The sequence below is a fragment of the Schistocerca americana genome, unplaced genomic scaffold (genome assembly GCF_021461395.2).
Source record: "Schistocerca americana isolate TAMUIC-IGC-003095 unplaced genomic scaffold, iqSchAmer2.1 HiC_scaffold_119, whole genome shotgun sequence".
Lineage (NCBI taxonomy): Eukaryota > Metazoa > Arthropoda > Insecta > Orthoptera > Acrididae > Schistocerca > Schistocerca americana.
Genome location: NW_025725253.1, coordinates 376,783 through 396,279, shown reverse-complemented (window position 1 = coordinate 396,279; position 19,497 = coordinate 376,783). Strand labels below are relative to the sequence as shown.

General features: G+C 49.6%; 11 non-coding genes across 11 annotated transcripts; all 11 read left to right on the top strand.

Moving 5' to 3' along the window:
• The first annotated feature begins 243 nt into the window (after positions 1-243).
• On the top strand, positions 244-362 carry LOC124563304. Its single transcript, XR_006970073.1, has one exon. It is a non-coding gene; the product is annotated as a 5S ribosomal RNA (ribosomal RNA).
• Positions 363-1,390: 1,028 nt separating this feature from the next.
• Positions 1,391-1,509, top strand: LOC124563303. Its single transcript, XR_006970072.1, has one exon. It is a non-coding gene; the product is annotated as a 5S ribosomal RNA (ribosomal RNA).
• A 1,029-nt stretch (positions 1,510-2,538) lies between these two features.
• LOC124563264 lies at positions 2,539-2,657 on the top strand. Its single transcript, XR_006970036.1, has one exon. It is a non-coding gene; the product is annotated as a 5S ribosomal RNA (ribosomal RNA).
• A 1,029-nt stretch (positions 2,658-3,686) lies between these two features.
• LOC124563262 lies at positions 3,687-3,805 on the top strand. Its single transcript, XR_006970035.1, has one exon. It is a non-coding gene; the product is annotated as a 5S ribosomal RNA (ribosomal RNA).
• Positions 3,806-4,834: 1,029 nt separating this feature from the next.
• Positions 4,835-4,953, top strand: LOC124563330. The gene has a single exon (XR_006970096.1). It is a non-coding gene; the product is annotated as a 5S ribosomal RNA (ribosomal RNA).
• Positions 4,954-5,981: 1,028 nt separating this feature from the next.
• LOC124563261 lies at positions 5,982-6,100 on the top strand. Its single transcript, XR_006970034.1, has one exon. It is a non-coding gene; the product is annotated as a 5S ribosomal RNA (ribosomal RNA).
• Positions 6,101-13,790: 7,690 nt separating this feature from the next.
• Positions 13,791-13,909, top strand: LOC124563260. Its single transcript, XR_006970033.1, has one exon. It is a non-coding gene; the product is annotated as a 5S ribosomal RNA (ribosomal RNA).
• Positions 13,910-14,937: 1,028 nt separating this feature from the next.
• On the top strand, positions 14,938-15,056 carry LOC124563302. Its single transcript, XR_006970071.1, has one exon. It is a non-coding gene; the product is annotated as a 5S ribosomal RNA (ribosomal RNA).
• A 1,029-nt stretch (positions 15,057-16,085) lies between these two features.
• On the top strand, positions 16,086-16,204 carry LOC124563332. Its single transcript, XR_006970098.1, has one exon. It is a non-coding gene; the product is annotated as a 5S ribosomal RNA (ribosomal RNA).
• A 1,029-nt stretch (positions 16,205-17,233) lies between these two features.
• On the top strand, positions 17,234-17,352 carry LOC124563258. Its single transcript, XR_006970031.1, has one exon. It is a non-coding gene; the product is annotated as a 5S ribosomal RNA (ribosomal RNA).
• Positions 17,353-18,381: 1,029 nt separating this feature from the next.
• LOC124563301 lies at positions 18,382-18,500 on the top strand. The gene has a single exon (XR_006970070.1). It is a non-coding gene; the product is annotated as a 5S ribosomal RNA (ribosomal RNA).
• The last annotated feature ends 997 nt before the right edge of the window (positions 18,501-19,497 follow it).

The following is a 19,497-nucleotide window of genomic DNA, read 5'->3' as shown; positions in this document are numbered from 1 at the left end:
AAGTTGTTAGCTTGTAACGGTGTAATGTTAATAAATAAATTTATAAATCTCACAACAACAACAAAAATACACGAAGCGCGTCCTTCCGGCTCATAAGTTTTGGAACTCAGGAATGCGTTCGCGCTAACGTGACGAATTGTCAATAAAAAAGAATGCGGCTGCTTTCGACCGAAAAGTATGATTTTGTGTGTGTTGGGATAAGAACCGAATGCGAATTCTGCCATGCGCCTACATTATATGGGCGCCAACGGCCATACCATGTTGAGTACACCGGTTCTCTTCCGATAACCGAAGTTAAGCAACATCGGGCGTGGTTAGTACTTGGATGGGTGACCACCTGGGAACACCACGTGCTGTTGGCTCCCTTTCATTTACTTTTTTTTTTTTTATACCGCCTTCTTTCCATACCACCGTTCTGTTGTGACAAAGATTCTTGCTTAAGCATTTTAATCTACTGTAATGACCATAAGGTGCGAAATTGCAGTAAATATCTCAGTTTGAGGGAGATTGTGCTAACCAAGTTCGCCAGGAAGTCTTTGAAAACGACAAAACAGTACGAATCGGCAGATATGTTCTGAAATACGTCAGCGCCTGTTGTTGTGTAGCGGTGTACAATTCCCACTTCGATATGTAATTATAAATTTATTCTTTAGTCGTCTCGTCTCGTCTCCTCATCTCCTGCAGACGTTTCTTGTGCTTGCGCTGTTATATGGGCCACGACCCGAGCGGCAGCGAGCGGCAGTCGAGCAAAGTCGGGACAAGTCGGGACGGGGATAGGGACAGGAATGGTGCGAATGCACTGCAAATTACGCAAACACCTCGTCTGAGGCGAGGCGAGGCGAGGCGAGGCGAAGAAGCTCACATCGCCAGCAGTGGCGCCCTCCAACAACACTCTGCCACACCCCGCACAGGCCATACGCCGGTCGGCCGCGCGCCAGCCCTCCTGCGCTGGACACCAGGGACAAGATGCGTCTTCCGCGAGTGTCGAAGGCTGCACGCGCCAAGCGGATGACAGGAGGTGCAACGAGAAGCTGCGCGTCTCACACACACGGCGGCGCGCCCGCTAATTCGGCAGTCGCTCTGCTGGCACGTCGGATTGCGGAAGGAAGTGCTTACAATTGCAATTCTGTTCGTGTTTTATGTTGTAAAGTTGTTAGCTTGTAACGGTGTAATGTTAATAAATAAATTTATAAATCTCACAACAACAACAAAAATACACGAAGCGCGTCCTTCCGGCTCATAAGTTTTGGAACTCAGGAATGCGTTCGCGCTAACGTGACGAATTGTCAATAAAAAAGAATGCGGCTGCTTTCGACCGAAAAGTATGATTTTGTGTGTGTTGGGATAAGAACCGAATGCGAATTCTGCCATGCGCCTACATTATATGGGCGCCAACGGCCATACCATGTTGAGTACACCGGTTCTCTTCCGATAACCGAAGTTAAGCAACATCGGGCGTGGTTAGTACTTGGATGGGTGACCACCTGGGAACACCACGTGCTGTTGGCTCCCTTTCATTTACTTTTTTTTTTTTTTATACCGCCTTCTTTCCATACCACCGTTCTGTTGTGACAAAGATTCTTGCTTAAGCATTTTAATCTACTGTAATGACCATAAGGTGCGAAATTGCAGTAAATATCTCAGTTTGAGGGAGATTGTGCTAACCAAGTTCGCCAGGAAGTCTTTGAAAACGACAAAACAGTACGAATCGGCAGATATGTTCTGAAATACGTCAGCGCCTGTTGTTGTGTAGCGGTGTACAATTCCCACTTCGATATGTAATTATAAATTTATTCTTTAGTCGTCTCGTCTCGTCTCCTCATCTCCTGCAGACGTTTCTTGTGCTTGCGCTGTTATATGGGCCACGACCCGAGCGGCAGCGAGCGGCAGTCGAGCAAAGTCGGGACAAGTCGGGACGGGGACAGGGACAGGAATGGTGCGAATGCACTGCAAATTACGCAAACACCTCGTCTGAGGCGAGGCGAGGCGAGGCGAGGCGAAGAAGCTCACATCGCCAGCAGTGGCGCCCTCCAACAACACTCTGCCACACCCCGCACAGGCCATACGCCGGTCGGCCGCGCGCCAGCCCTCCTGCGCTGGACACCAGGGACAAGATGCGTCTTCCGCGAGTGTCGAAGGCTGCACGCGCCAAGCGGATGACAGGAGGTGCAACGAGAAGCTGCGCGTCTCACACACACGGCGGCGCGCCCGCTAATTCGGCAGTCGCTCTGCTGGCACGTCGGATTGCGGAAGGAAGTGCTTACAATTGCAATTCTGTTCGTGTTTTATGTTGTAAAGTTGTTAGCTTGTAACGGTGTAATGTTAATAAATAAATTTATAAATCTCACAACAACAACAAAAATACACGAAGCGCGTCCTTCCGGCTCATAAGTTTTGGAACTCAGGAATGCGTTCGCGCTAACGTGACGAATTGTCAATAAAAAAGAATGCGGCTGCTTTCGACCGAAAAGTATGATTTTGTGTGTGTTGGGATAAGAACCGAATGCGAATTCTGCCATGCGCCTACATTATATGGGCGCCAACGGCCATACCATGTTGAGTACACCGGTTCTCGTCCGATAACCGAAGTTAAGCAACATCGGGCGTGGTTAGTACTTGGATGGGTGACCACCTGGGAACACCACGTGCTGTTGGCTCCCTTTCATTTACTTTTTTTTTTTTTTATACCGCCTTCTTTCCATACCACCGTTCTGTTGTGACAAAGATTCTTGCTTAAGCATTTTAATCTACTGTAATGACCATAAGGTGCGAAATTGCAGTAAATATCTCAGTTTGAGGGAGATTGTGCTAACCAAGTTCGCCAGGAAGTCTTTGAAAACGACAAAACAGTACGAATCGGCAGATATGTTCTGAAATACGTCAGCGCCTGTTGTTGTGTAGCGGTGTACAATTCCCACTTCGATATGTAATTATAAATTTATTCTTTAGTCGTCTCGTCTCGTCTCCTCATCTCCTGCAGACGTTTCTTGTGCTTGCGCTGTTATATGGGCCACGACCCGAGCGGCAGCGAGCGGCAGTCGAGCAAAGTCGGGACAAGTCGGGACGGGGACAGGGACAGGAATGGTGCGAATGCACTGCAAATTACGCAAACACCTCGTCTGAGGCGAGGCGAGGCGAGGCGAGGCGAAGAAGCTCACATCGCCAGCAGTGGCGCCCTCCAACAACACTCTGCCACACCCCGCACAGGCCATACGCCGGTCGGCCGCGCGCCAGCCCTCCTGCGCTGGACACCAGGGACAAGATGCGTCTTCCGCGAGTGTCGAAGGCTGCACGCGCCAAGCGGATGACAGGAGGTGCAACGAGAAGCTGCGCGTCTCACACACACGGCGGCGCGCCCGCTAATTCGGCAGTCGCTCTGCTGGCACGTCGGATTGCGGAAGGAAGTGCTTACAATTGCAATTCTGTTCGTGTTTTATGTTGTAAAGTTGTTAGCTTGTAACGGTGTAATGTTAATAAATAAATTTATAAATCTCACAACAACAACAAAAATACACGAAGCGCGTCCTTCCGGCTCATAAGTTTTGGAACTCAGGAATGCGTTCGCGCTAACGTGACGAATTGTCAATAAAAAAAAATGCGGCTGCTTTCGACCGAAAAGTATGATTTTGTGTGTGTTGGGATAAGAACCGAATGCGAATTCTGCCATGCGCCTACATTATATGGGCGCCAACGGCCATACCATGTTGAGTACACCGGTTCTCGTCCGATAACCGAAGTTAAGCAACATCGGGCGTGGTTAGTACTTGGATGGGTGACCACCTGGGAACACCACGTGCTGTTGGCTCCCTTTCATTTACTTTTTTTTTTTTTTATACCGCCTTCTTTCCATACCACCGTTCTGTTGTGACAAAGATTCTTGCTTAAGCATTTTAATCTACTGTAATGACCATAAGGTGCGAAATTGCAGTAAATATCTCAGTTTGAGGGAGATTGTGCTAACCAAGTTCGCCAGGAAGTCTTTGAAAACGACAAAACAGTACGAATCGGCAGATATGTTCTGAAATACGTCAGCGCCTGTTGTTGTGTAGCGGTGTACAATTCCCACTTCGATATGTAATTATAAATTTATTCTTTAGTCGTCTCGTCTCGTCTCCTCATCTCCTGCAGACGTTTCTTGTGCTTGCGCTGTTATATGGGCCACGACCCGAGCGGCAGCGAGCGGCAGTCGAGCAAAGTCGGGACAAGTCGGGACGGGGACAGGGACAGGAATGGTGCGAATGCACTGCAAATTACGCAAACACCTCGTCTGAGGCGAGGCGAGGCGAGGCGAGGCGAAGAAGCTCACATCGCCAGCAGTGGCGCCCTCCAACAACACTCTGCCACACCCCGCACAGGCCATACGCCGGTCGGCCGCGCGCCAGCCCTCCTGCGCTGGACACCAGGGACAAGATGCGTCTTCCGCGAGTGTCGAAGGCTGCACGCGCCAAGCGGATGACAGGAGGTGCAACGAGAAGCTGCGCGTCTCACACACACGGCGGCGCGCCCGCTAATTCGGCAGTCGCTCTGCTGGCACGTCGGATTGCGGAAGGAAGTGCTTACAATTGCAATTCTGTTCGTGTTTTATGTTGTAAAGTTGTTAGCTTGTAACGGTGTAATGTTAATAAATAAATTTATAAATCTCACAACAACAACAAAAATACACGAAGCGCGTCCTTCCGGCTCATAAGTTTTGGAACTCAGGAATGCGTTCGCGCTAACGTGACGAATTGTCAATAAAAAAGAATGCGGCTGCTTTCGACCGAAAAGTATGATTTTGTGTGTGTTGGGATAAGAACCGAATGCGAATTCTGCCATGCGCCTACAATATATGGGCGCCAACGGCCATACCATGTTGAGTACACCGGTTCTCGTCCGATAACCGAAGTTAAGCAACATCGGGCGTGGTTAGTACTTGGATGGGTGACCACCTGGGAACACAACGTGCTGTTGGCTCCCTTTCATTTACTTTTTTTTTTTTTATACCGCCTTCTTTCCATACCACCGTTCTGTTGTGACAAAGATTCTTGCTTAAGCATTTTAATCTACTGTAATGACCATAAGGTGCGAAATTGCAGTAAATATCTCAGTTTGAGGGAGATTGTGCTAACCAAGTTCGCCAGGAAGTCTTTGAAAACGACAAAACAGTACGAATCGGCAGATATGTTCTGAAATACGTCAGCGCCTGTTGTTGTGTAGCGGTGTACAATTCCCACTTCGATATGTAATTATAAATTTATTCTTTAGTCGTCTCGTCTCGTCTCCTCATCTCCTGCAGACGTTTCTTGTGCTTGCGCTGTTATATGGGCCACGACCCGAGCGGCAGCGAGCGGCAGTCGAGCAAAGTCGGGACAAGTCGGGACGGGGACAGGGACAGGAATGGTGCGAATGCACTGCAAATTACGCAAACACCTCGTCTGAGGCGAGGCGAGGCGAGGCGAGGCGAAGAAGCTCACATCGCCAGCAGTGGCGCCCTCCAACAACACTCTGCCACACCCCGCACAGGCCATACGCCGGTCGGCCGCGCGCCAGCCCTCCTGCGCTGGACACCAGGGACAAGATGCGTCTTCCGCGAGTGTCGAAGGCTGCACGCGCCAAGCGGATGACAGGAGGTGCAACGAGAAGCTGCGCGTCTCACACACACGGCGGCGCGCCCGCTAATTCGGCAGTCGCTCTGCTGGCACGTCGGATTGCGGAAGGAAGTGCTTACAATTGCAATTCTGTTCGTGTTTTATGTTGTAAAGTTGTTAGCTTGTAACGGTGTAATGTTAATAAATAAATTTATAAATCTCACAACAACAACAAAAATACACGAAGCGCGTCCTTCCGGCTCATAAGTTTTGGAACTCAGGAATGCGTTCGCGCTAACGTGACGAATTGTCAATAAAAAAGAATGCGGCTGCTTTCGACCGAAAAGTATGATTTTGTGTGTGTTGGGATAAGAACCGAATGCGAATTCTGCCATGCGCCTACATTATATGGGCGCCAACGGCCATACCATGTTGAGTACACCGGTTCTCGTCCGATAACCGAAGTTAAGCAACATCGGGCGTGGTTAGTACTTGGATGGGTGACCACCTGGGAACACCACGTGCTGTTGGCTCCCTTTCATTTACTTTTTTTTTTTTTTATACCGCCTTCTTTCCATACCACCGTTCTGTTGTGACAAAGATTCTCTTGCTTAAGCATTTTAATCTACTGTAATGACCATAAGGTGCGAAATTGCAGTAAATATCTCAGTTTGAGGGAGATTGTGCTAACCAAGTTCGCCAGGAAGTCTTTGAAAACGACAAAACAGTACGAATCGGCAGATATGTTCTGAAATACGTCAGCGCCTGTTGTTGTGTAGCGGTGTACAATTCCCACTTCGATATGTAATTATAAATTTATTCTTTAGTCGTCTCGTCTCGTCTCCTCATCTCCTGCAGACGTTTCTTGTGCTTGCGCTGTTATATGGGCCACGACCCGAGCGGCAGCGAGCGGCAGTCGAGCAAAGTCGGGACAAGTCGGGACGGGGACAGGGACAGGGATAGGAAAGGTGCTAATGCACTGCAAATTACGCAAACACCTCGTCTGAAGCGAGGCGAGGCGAGGCGAGGAAGCTCACATCGCCAGCAGTGGCGCCCTCCAACAAGACTCTGCCACACCCCGCACAGGCCATACGCCGGTCGGCCGCGCGCCAGCCAACACCTCGGTGCCTGGCGTGCTGTGTTTACCTCGTGCGACTGGGCCGGCGGCACCTCGCGTGTCGTCTGCTCCCTCTTCTTTGTTGCTTTCTTTCTTTCTATTGAACTGTAAGTAATGGATATCGTTTACGATGAAAGTGAAGAGCGACAGAATAATATTCAGTGCGAGTTTGATCGTTCCGTAGAAAAACCTTCGGCTTTCGAGATCCATCGTTGGTTACTTGAGGACTTGATGTTGTCTACTACTGATGTGCTCGGTATTCAGTTCGATACGTTTTTAAATTCTGTGTTCTTGAAACTGAAATCTCCCGATCTGTGTGATGCTGTTGTCTCTGTTAATGACGGTGTTCGTAGATTTCGACACCTTAACGGAAATATTAGTAATGTCACTGTGTCTCATGCTGGTTTTGGTCTTCGACAAATCCGCATATTTAACCTCCCGTTTGAAATTCGCAACGACACTATTTCTCGTCACTTGCGGCCTTATGGCACTGTTCTATCTGTAGTGAAAGAGAAATGGTCGTCTGCGTACATATTTCAAGTCGAGAACGGTGTGCGCAGTGTTAAGATGGTGGTCAGGCAGCATATTCCGTCTTTTATTTTGGTAAACGGCCACCGTGCGTTTGTCACGTACAGTGGCCAGCCACAGACTTGCTCATTTTGTAACGGTGTCGGACATTATCGGCAGGATTGTCCGAAGCGCAAACGGCCTGTTCAGCTACCACTTGAGGCCAATTTGCAAGGAGCTAGTTTTGCTTCCGTCGCCGCTACGGTCTTGGGTTCCGCCCCCCCCGCGCCCGCGCGGCGTGCGGCAGATGTTAATCTTGCTGCCGCCGCGGAAGCGATGGATGTGTCTGCTGATGCTACTGTCTCTGTTCTTGCGACTACCGGCCAGGAATCTTTGTCCGCGGCTTCGGAAAACGTGCCTGCTGCTCTTCAACCGGTTGTGGGTGCTGTTGTGTCGGAGGCTGTCTCTGACTCCGTGCCGCAATCGGTAACCGATGTTGTTCCGTGCCCTATTTCGGACCCTGTTGCACCTATTGTGTCGCAGTTGGCACCCTCTCCTTCTGTGCCTGCACCCGTCGTTGTACCCTCTGATGTTTCTGAGCCTAATCCTGTTGCGGAATCACGCCATGTTTTTGTGGAACCAAAACCGCAACGGGATGAAGCTCGTTCTCGGAGTTCCAGTAGGCAACGCTTCCGCAGTGTCAGTAGCTCCCCTTCTTACGACGGGGGTTACACGCGGCGTGACCGTAGTCCGTCCCCGGTAGGGCGCTCCCCCGCCTCTTCTTGGGCGTCGCAACGCCGTGCCGCGCGGCGCGACCTCGACGTGGAGCTCCGGCCGCCTCAGGCTTCCGGCTCCGGGCGTCAGCCGCCGCGCAAACAGCAACAACAACAGTCGCCGCGGGCCTCCTCTCGCCACGCGCAGTCAGCTGATCTGAGCGATGCGGCGCAGCAACGTGACGTTGCTGTTCGCCATCTGCGGACTGTGTTAAGTCAACCAGCCTCTGTAGACGTGCCTGTTTTAGCGCCCGACACTGTCTCGGCTGTGACTGCGGCACCTATGTCGACGAAACGGAAGGCTGAGGATGTCCACCGACGTCGCGCTGGTCCTTCTATCCACGACCGCGTGTCGGTGCCTGCCTCCGACGTGCAGATGCCCGTCAGGGATCCTGTGTCGGTCGCTTCTGCCGTGCCAGCTACTGCCACCCTGCCACCCCTCTCCCCCTTCGAGCCTTCGGAGTGGGCGGAGGATGTTGTGGAGGGTGCGGAGACATAGTGTGTGTCCTGTGTGCCCCCTCCTCTGTCGTGAACCTGCACATTCCGTGTTTTCTGTGTGTTTTTACTTTTGTGTGTCTTTTAACTGTGTGAGTCTATGACTTACGATTTTAGCCAGTGGAATGTTGTCACTATTAATCTTAACAAGTTGTGCCACCCGCGCAAGTTACTGGCTTTTCAGGCCTTTTTACGTGATCACCACTGCCATGTTGTCTTTTTACAAGAGGTGACGCGCGATGCACTTGTCTTTTTACACGATTTTAGTGACTTTATTGTTGTTGACAATGTTTTACCGGATTCCAATGCAGGAACTGCCATTTTAGTCCGTTCTGATCTTGCTATTTCCGACGTTGCTATTTTACCAAATGGTCGTGCTGTTAGTTGCACTATTCTGGGCGTTGTCTTTGTTAACGTTTATGCCCCGTCTGGGAACGATAAGCCGGCGAGGGCTGTTTTTTATGGGCAGGAATTGTGTGCACTGCTACACCGGAATGTGGATGCTTTAGTTGTCGGCGGCGATTTTAATTGCGTTTTAGATGTTGTCGATCAGGTGCCTCGTCCTAACATTTGTCGCGAGCTCGGCGACTTGATTCGCAGTTTTCGGCTCGTTGATACGTGGCGTGTTTTAAACCCTGATGTTACCCACTATACTCATTTTTATCCCACGGGGCACAGCCGCCTGGACAGAATTTACATTTCTGCCTCGCTTTCTGCCCGTATTTGCCGCACGGAAATGCTTCCCGTGCTGTTTTCTGATCATTCCGGTTACCTTTGTCAGCTTTTATTGCCTCGTTTTTGTGTTCCCAGACGACAGAATCTGTGGAAATTTAATTGTGCTTTATTGACCGACGACCATTTTGTCCGGTGTTTTACCAATCTGTGGCATAAATTACTCGGGACTCGGCGAGGTGACTGTAGTGTGCTGGAGTGGTGGGTCGGGGAGGCCAAGCCAGTGATAAGGCAGTTTTTAATTGATTTTAGCCGCGAGGCGGCTCGTTGGCGTCGCGCTACGGCCCGCTTCCATCAGGCGTGTTTACAAGATCTCGCGCTGCGCGTGACGTCACAGCCTGCCTTGCTGCCCGCTTTTAAGCAATTTCAGCTTAAGCTTCTCGCTGATTTGCGTGCTGTCAGTAATGGTGTCGTCGTGCGCAGCCAGCCTGCGGGGGTTGTGGATGGCGAACCTTTGTCGCTTTACCATCTGACCAGGGAACGACGGAGGCGTGCCCGTCTGCACATCAGTACCTGGAAAAAGTGCGACGGTGGACGGACTACTGTCCAGTCCGACATTGAGCGGGATATTTTTAATCATTTTAGTTCCCTTTTCCGTGCGGTGGATGTTGACTGTGATGCGTTGCGGGATTTTTTACAAGTTATACCTCATGTTTTAACTCGTGCGGATAGGACGCATTTAAATGCTGCTTATGTACCTGACGACCTGTACGACGCTATCCGACGAAGCCCTAAGTGTAAATCGCCTGGTCCCGACGGCATTCCTTCTGAATTTTATTTGAAGTTTTATGATCTTTTTCGTGATGTTTTTGTGGCTCTTTTAAATGAAATACGGGATGGTGCTGTTATCCCTGCTGCGTTTGAGGAGGGGGTAGTGACCTTAGTACCTAAATCGAATGCGACGCCCTGTATTGACGCTGTTCGGCCGATCACCTTACTTAACGCCGATTTTAAGATTGTGACGCGCTGTGTGGTTCAACGTCTTAAAGTTGTTTTACCGTCGGTTCTCAGTGACAGTCAATCATGTGCGGTGCCGGGTCGAAACATTTTTGACGCCGTTCTCGCATATCGCGACTGTATCGGCTTTGTTAAAAGTGCGCGCCTGCCGACTGCTGCCATCTTATTGATTGACTTCAAAAATGCTTTCGACCGCATTAGCCATGTATACCTCCGCCAGGTTCTTGTGCGGATGGGATTCGGCCTTAAGTTTACGACTGTGGTAAAGCATCTTTTACAGAATGCGACGTCACGAGTTAGTGTCAACGGCCGCTTGACGCCGGCTTTCCGTGTTGAGCGCTCGGTGCGGCAGGGGTGTCCCCTTTCGATGGCCCTTTTTTCTGTAGCCTTAGATCCGTTGCTGCGGATTATCGGCCGCGAATGTCGCGGCATTCAGGTCGGGGCGGACCGCCTCGTTTGTAAGGCATACGCCGACGACCTTGGTGTTTTCCTTGGCCATTCCGATGACGTTGACACTTTATATGGCGCACTGCAACGCTTTGAAAAAGCCACAGGTGCCATTGTCAACCCTGCTAAGACTGTTTGTTTGCCTCTTACACCCCGCGCACGGTCCTTACAGCGGAACTGGTTCTGCGTCCGCGAACAGCAAAAAGTCCTGGGCGTGCTTTTTTCTTCTCACCCACAACGGATGGAGGCGCTTAATTGGCGGTCCACGCTGCACAAGGTGCGTGCCGTTGCCAAGATCTATGCGGCTCGCACGTTGGCGCTTCGTGATAAGGTGGCCTTGATCAATACTACCATTCTGGCCAGGGCGTGGTATCTCGCACAGGTCCTTCCATTGCCTCGGCAATTGGAACGTGCCCTCAAGCAGGCGGTGTATTGGTTTTTATGGCGAGGTGACATTTTTAAAGTCTCGTATGCCACTTGTTCTCTCAGCCCGACAGATGGTGGTTTGGGTCTAGTAGATCTACGCGCGAAGTGCTCTGCTCTGTTTTGGAAACGGACCACTGTTGTTATGGAAAAGGCCCCGAACGGTACCACTGCGGCGGTCTTCAATCTGTATCGTCCCCCATCTGCGGCAGCGCCGGTGAATGTCTCGCACATTCCCTTTTTTCTTAATTATGTGCGTCGCTACTATATGGAAAACAGCTACTTGGAGCTCTGTGACGTTCCCAGCCTTCGAGTCAGCGACGTCGCTTCTGCTTTCCGTGGGTCTACTGTGCGTTGTAAGTGGGAGTATCGGCTACCGTGGTATAACTGGGTCACGGTATGGAAAAATCTTGCCAGCAATGTTCTTCCTCCCTTTGTACACGCAGTGTGGTACAAGGTTGTGCATCGTACCTTCCCTACGAATGCGAAGCTCCACTCCATTAATCTCATCTCGTCTGGAGCTTGTGCCCTGTGTGCTGTGGAGGATACGCTTGAACACCGTTTCGTGTGTGGCCATTTTTGCAGTGTTTGGCATACCGCCCGAGATATGGTTCGCCTTATCAATCGGGTGGATACGCGCTCTGTTTTGCCGACAGACGTCTTAATCCCTCAGTGCGCCGCCTACCCGAATACTAAGAAGAATGCCACGGTGTGGCTCCTGGGTCATACCGTTTTTGCAATGTTTTCCCTGAAATTGACAACCGAATTTGACTTTCTTACATACTTATGGACTCAGCATGAACAAACTGCAGCCATGCCTGGCTATCGTGCTAATTTCGCGAATTTTTTGCAGGTTTCCCTTGATCATGCTTTTACTCGGATGTCGATGGCTATTTAACATGGTTTGATGATTTGGTATACTCTTCTACTTTGACCGCTCGTGTTGTGTTTTCCAGGAACGTACAATTATTGAAATTTGTGTAATCAGAGGTACTCTACTTTTTATTCTTTGTGTTCCTTTTCATTTCCGGTATGGTTTACCTTCTCCTTGATTCTGATTATTTTTATGCTGTGGACGTCGGCACTTTCTTTTTGCAGAACTTTCTCATGTAGGTCTCCCAAGTCGCGGCAATACTATCTTTTCGTTTTTTCCTGTATTACCGCGCAGTGCCTTTAATTTCCTTCTTTTAGTTTCACTTCTCCACTTGTTGGACTTTACTCCTATGCTTTACTGGTGTGGAACTTTTCCAGTAATAGTACACCTGAAGAAGTGGCTTCTTTTTCTAGTTTTGTGTTTTATATTTTTCTATACTGGACTCTTGTTTTTCTGGTGGATTACTTGTCTCCATTTAGAAGATTTTTTGGATTATGGTTTTTTCTTTGCACCTGTCGCTTTTTCCCGACGGACGTCGACATTCTCAAGGATGCTAACGGGGGATCCGTTTTCTTTTTCGTCTGTTCGTCGTGGGACATGGAGTCGACAGTACCATTATAGCTCATGAAGCTCGCCAATGGAAGGCGTTTTGTGGAGAGCGACAAGGCCGGGCTATAAGGGGAGATGGGAGGAAAAAAAAAAAAAAAAAAAAAAAAAAAAAAATAAAAAAAAAAATAAAAAAAAAAGATAAAAAAAAAAAAAATAAAAAAAACGAAAAAGAAAAAAAAAAAGCAAATAAAAATATAAGAAAAAAAAAAAAAAATAAAAAAAAAAAAAAAAAAAAAAAAAAAAAAAAACGTGCTGTTGGCTCCCTTTCATTTACTTTTTTTTTTTTTATACCGCCTTCTTTCCATACCACCGTTCTGTTGTGACAAAGATTCTTGCTTAAGCATTTTAATCTACTGTAATGACCATAAGGTGCGAAATTGCAGTAAATATCTCAGTTTGAGGGAGATTGTGCTAACCAAGTTCGCCAGGAAGTCTTTGAAAACGACAAAACAGTACGAATCGGCAGATATGTTCTGAAATACGTCAGCGCCTGTTGTTGTGTAGCGGTGTACAATTCCCACTTCGATATGTAATTATAAATTTATTCTTTAGTCGTCTCGTCTCGTCTCCTCATCTCCTGCAGACGTTTCTTGTGCTTGCGCTGTTATATGGGCCACGACCCGAGCGGCAGCGAGCGGCAGTCGAGCAAAGTCGGGACAAGTCGGGACGGGGACAGGGACAGGAATGGTGCGAATGCACTGCAAATTACGCAAACACCTCGTCTGAGGCGAGGCGAGGCGAGGCGAGGCGAAGAAGCTCACATCGCCAGCAGTGGCGCCCTCCAACAACACTCTGCCACACCCCGCACAGGCCATACGCCGGTCGGCCGCGCGCCAGCCCTCCTGCGCTGGACACCAGGGACAAGATGCGTCTTCCGCGAGTGTCGAAGGCTGCACGCGCCAAGCGGATGACAGGAGGTGCAACGAGAAGCTGCGCGTCTCACACACACGGCGGCGCGCCCGCTAATTCGGCAGTCGCTCTGCTGGCACGTCGGATTGCGGAAGGAAGTGCTTACAATTGCAATTCTGTTCGTGTTTTATGTTGTAAAGTTGTTAGCTTGTAACGGTGTAATGTTAATAAATAAATTTATAAATCTCACAACAACAACAAAAATACACGAAGCGCGTCCTTCCGGCTCATAAGTTTTGGAACTCAGGAATGCGTTCGCGCTAACGTGACGAATTGTCAATAAAAAAGAATGCGGCTGCTTTCGACCGAAAAGTATGATTTTGTGTGTGTTGGGATAAGAACCGAATGCGAATTCTGCCATGCGCCTACATTATATGGGCGCCAACGGCCATACCATGTTGAGTACACCGGTTCTCGTCCGATAACCGAAGTTAAGCAACATCGGGCGTGGTTAGTACTTGGATGGGTGACCACCTGGGAACACCACGTGCTGTTGGCTCCCTTTCATTTACTTTTTTTTTTTTTATACCGCCTTCTTTCCATACCACCGTTCTGTTGTGACAAAGATTCTTGCTTAAGCATTTTAATCTACTGTAATGACCATAAGGTGCGAAATTGCAGTAAATATCTCAGTTTGAGGGAGATTGTGCTAACCAAGTTCGCCAGGAAGTCTTTGAAAACGACAAAACAGTACGAATCGGCAGATATGTTCTGAAATACGTCAGCGCCTGTTGTTGTGTAGCGGTGTACAATTCCCACTTCGATATGTAATTATAAATTTATTCTTTAGTCGTCTCGTCTCGTCTCCTCATCTCCTGCAGACGTTTCTTGTGCTTGCGCTGTTATATGGGCCACGACCCGAGCGGCAGCGAGCGGCAGTCGAGCAAAGTCGGGACAAGTCGGGACGGGGACAGGGACAGGAATGGTGCGAATGCACTGCAAATTACGCAAACACCTCGTCTGAGGCGAGGCGAGGCGAGGCGAGGCGAAGAAGCTCACATCGCCAGCAGTGGCGCCCTCCAACAACACTCTGCCACACCCCGCACAGGCCATACGCCGGTCGGCCGCGCGCCAGCCCTCCTGCGCTGGACACCAGGGACAAGATGCGTCTTCCGCGAGTGTCGAAGGCTGCACGCGCCAAGCGGATGACAGGAGGTGCAACGAGAAGCTGCGCGTCTCACACACACGGCGGCGCGCCCGCTAATTCGGCAGTCGCTCTGCTGGCACGTCGGATTGCGGAAGGAAGTGCTTACAATTGCAATTCTGTTCGTGTTTTATGTTGTAAAGTTGTTAGCTTGTAACGGTGTAATGTTAATAAATAAATTTATAAATCTCACAACAACAACAAAAATACACGAAGCGCGTCCTTCCGGCTCATAAGTTTTGGAACTCAGGAATGCGTTCGCGCTAACGTGACGAATTGTCAATAAAAAAGAATGCGGCTGCTTTCGACCGAAAAGTATGATTTTGTGTGTGTTGGGATAAGAACCGAATGCGAATTCTGCCATGCGCCTACATTATATGGGCGCCAACGGCCATACCATGTTGAGTACACCGGTTCTCTTCCGATAACCGAAGTTAAGCAACATCGGGCGTGGTTAGTACTTGGATGGGTGACCACCTGGGAACACCACGTGCTGTTGGCTCCCTTTCATTTACTTTTTTTTTTTTTTATACCGCCTTCTTTCCATACCACCGTTCTGTTGTGACAAAGATTCTTGCTTAAGCATTTTAATCTACTGTAATGACCATAAGGTGCGAAATTGCAGTAAATATCTCAGTTTGAGGGAGATTGTGCTAACCAAGTTCGCCAGGAAGTCTTTGAAAACGACAAAACAGTACGAATCGGCAGATATGTTCTGAAATACGTCAGCGCCTGTTGTTGTGTAGCGGTGTACAATTCCCACTTCGATATGTAATTATAAATTTATTCTTTAGTCGTCTCGTCTCGTCTCCTCATCTCCTGCAGACGTTTCTTGTGCTTGCGCTGTTATATGGGCCACGACCCGAGCGGCAGCGAGCGGCAGTCGAGCAAAGTCGGGACAAGTCGGGACGGGGACAGGGACAGGAATGGTGCGAATGCACTGCAAATTACGCAAACACCTCGTCTGAGGCGAGGCGAGGCGAGGCGAGGCGAAGAAGCTCACATCGCCAGCAGTGGCGCCCTCCAACAACACTCTGCCACACCCCGCACAGGCCATACGCCGGTCGGCCGCGCGCCAGCCCTCCTGCGCTGGACACCAGGGACAAGATGCGTCTTCCGCGAGTGTCGAAGGCTGCACGCGCCAAGCGGATGACAGGAGGTGCAACGAGAAGCTGCGCGTCTCACACACACGGCGGCGCGCCCGCTAATTCGGCAGTCGCTCTGCTGGCACGTCGGATTGCGGAAGGAAGTGCTTACAATTGCAATTCTGTTCGTGTTTTATGTTGTAAAGTTGTTAGCTTGTAACGGTGTAATGTTAATAAATAAATTTATAAATCTCACAACAACAACAAAAATACACGAAGCGCGTCCTTCCGGCTCATAAGTTTTGGAACTCAGGAATGCGTTCGCGCTAACGTGACGAATTGTCAATAAAAAAGAATGCGGCTGCTTTCGACCGAAAAGTACGATTTTGTGTGTGTTGGGATAAGAACCGAATGCGAATTCTGCCATGCGCCTACATTATATGGGCGCCAACGGCCATACCATGTTGAGTACACCGATTCTCTTCCGATAACCGAAGTTAAGCAACATCGGGCGTGGTTAGTACTTGGATGGGTGACCACCTGGGAACACCACGTGCTGTTGGCTCCCTTTCATTTACTTTTTTTTTTTTTTATACCGCCTTCTTTCCATACCACCGTTCTGTTGTGACAAAGATTCTTGCTTAAGCATTTTAATCTACTGTAATGACCATAAGGTGCGAAATTGCAGTAAATATCTCAGTTTGAGGGAGATTGTGCTAACCAAGTTCGCCAGGAAGTCTTTGAAAACGACAAAACAGTACGAATCGGCAGATATGTTCTGAAATACGTCAGCGCCTGTTGTTGTGTAGCGGTGTACAATTCCCACTTCGATATGTAATTATAAATTTATTCTTTAGTCGTCTCGTCTCGTCTCCTCATCTCCTGCAGACGTTTCTTGTGCTTGCGCTGTTATATGGGCCACGACCCGAGCGGCAGCGAGCGGCAGTCGAGCAAAGTCGGGACAAGTCGGGACGGGGACAGGGACAGGAATGGTGCGAATGCACTGCAAATTACGCAAACACCTCGTCTGAGGCGAGGCGAGGCGAGGCGAGGCGAAGAAGCTCACATCGCCAGCAGTGGCGCCCTCCAACAACACTCTGCCACACCCCGCACAGGCCATACGCCGGTCGGCCGCGCGCCAGCCCTCCTGCGCTGGACACCAGGGACAAGATGCGTCTTCCGCGAGTGTCGAAGGCTGCACGCGCCAAGCGGATGACAGGAGGTGCAACGAGAAGCTGCGCGTCTCACACACACGGCGGCGCGCCCGCTAATTCGGCAGTCGCTCTGCTGGCACGTCGGATTGCGGAAGGAAGTGCTTACAATTGCAATTCTGTTCGTGTTTTATGTTGTAAAGTTGTTAGCTTGTAACGGTGTAATGTTAATAAATAAATTTATAAATCTCACAACAACAACAAAAATACACGAAGCGCGTCCTTCCGGCTCATAAGTTTTGGAACTCAGGAATGCGTTCGCGCTAACGTGACGAATTGTCAATAAAAAAGAATGCGGCTGCTTTCGACCGAAAAGTATGATTTTGTGTGTGTTGGGATAAGAACCGAATGCGAATTCTGCCATGCGCCTACATTATATGGGCGCCAACGGCCATACCATGTTGAGTACACCGGTTCTCGTCCGATAACCGAAGTTAAGCAACATCGGGCGTGGTTAGTACTTGGATGGGTGACCACCTGGGAACACCACGTGCTGTTGGCTCCCTTTCATTTACTTTTTTTTTTTTTTATACCGCCTTCTTTCCATACCACCGTTCTGTTGTGACAAAGATTCTTGCTTAAGCATTTTAATCTACTGTAATGACCATAAGGTGCGAAATTGCAGTAAATATCTCAGTTTGAGGGAGATTGTGCTAACCAAGTTCGCCAGGAAGTCTTTGAAAACGACAAAACAGTACGAATCGGCAGATATGTTCTGAAATACGTCAGCGCCTGTTGTTGTGTAGCGGTGTACAATTCCCACTTCGATATGTAATTATAAATTTATTCTTTAGTCGTCTCGTCTCGTCTCCTCATCTCCTGCAGACGTTTCTTGTGCTTGCGCTGTTATATGGGCCACGACCCGAGCGGCAGCGAGCGGCAGTCGAGCAAAGTCGGGACAAGTCGGGACGGGGACAGGGACAGGAATGGTGCGAATGCACTGCAAATTACGCAAACACCTCGTCTGAGGCGAGGCGAGGCGAGGCGAGGCGAAGAAGCTCACATCGCCAGCAGTGGCGCCCTCCAACAACACTCTGCCACACCCCGCACAGGCCATACGCCGGTCGGCCGCGCGCCAGCCCTCCTGCGCTGGACACCAGGGACAAGATGCGTCTTCCGCGAGTGTCGAAGGCTGCACGCGCCAAGCGGATGACAGGAGGTGCAACGAGAAGCTGCGCGTCTCACACACACGGCGGCGCGCCCGCTAATTCGGCAGTCGCTCTGCTGGCACGTCGGATTGCGGAAGGAAGTGCTTACAATTGCAATTCTGTTCGTGTTTTATGTTGTAAAGTTGTTAGCTTGTAACGGTGTAATGTTAATAAATAAGTTTATAAATCTCACAACAACAACAAAAATACACGAAGCGCGTCCTTCCGGCTCATAAGTTTTGGAACTCAGGAATGCGTTCGCGCTAACGTGACGAATTGTCAATAAAAAAGAATGCGGCTGCTTTCGACCGAAAAGTATGATTTTGTGTGTGTTGGGATAAGAACCGAATGCGAATTCTGCCATGCGCCTACATTATATGGGCGCCAACGGCCATACCATGTTGAGTACACCGGTTCTCTTCCGATAACCGAAGTTAAGCAACATCGGGCGTGGTTAGTACTTGGATGGGTGACCACCTGGGAACACCACGTGCTGTTGGCTCCCTTTCATTTACTTTTTTTTTTTTTTATACCGCCTTCTTTCCATACCACCGTTCTGTTGTGACAAAGATTCTTGCTTAAGCATTTTAATCTACTGTAATGACCATAAGGTGCGAAATTGCAGTAAATATCTCAGTTTGAGGGAGATTGTGCTAACCAAGTTCGCCAGGAAGTCTTTGAAAACGACAAAACAGTACGAATCGGCAGATATGTTCTGAAATACGTCAGCGCCTGTTGTTGTGTAGCGGTGTACAATTCCCACTTCGATATGTAATTATAAATTTATTCTTTAGTCGTCTCGTCTCGTCTCCTCATCTCCTGCAGACGTTTCTTGTGCTTGCGCTGTTATATGGGCCACGACCCGAGCGGCAGCGAGCGGCAGTCGAGCAAAGTCGGGACAAGTCGGGACGGGGACAGGGACAGGAATGGTGCGAATGCACTGCAAATTACGCAAACACCTCGTCTGAGGCGAGGCGAGGCGAGGCGAGGCGAAGAAGCTCACATCGCCAGCAGTGGCGCCCTCCAACAACACTCTGCCACACCCCGCACAGGCCATACGCCGGTCGGCCGCGCGCCAGCCCTCCTGCGCTGGACACCAGGGACAAGATGCGTCTTCCGCGAGTGTCGAAGGCTGCACGCGCCAAGCGGATGACAGGAGGTGCAACGAGAAGCTGCGCGTCTCACACACACGGCGGCGCGCCCGCTAATTCGGCAGTCGCTCTGCTGGCACGTCGGATTGCGGAAGGAAGTGCTTACAATTGCAATTCTGTTCGTGTTTTATGTTGTAAAGTTGTTAGCTTGTAACGGTGTAATGTTAATAAATAAATTTATAAATCTCACAACAACAACAAAAATACACGAAGCGCGTCCTTCCGGCTCATAAGTTTTGGAACTCAGGAATGCGTTCGCGCTAACGTGACGAATTGTCAATAAAAAAGAATGCGGCTGCTTTCGACCGAAAAGTATGATTTTGTGTGTGTTGGGATAAGAACCGAATG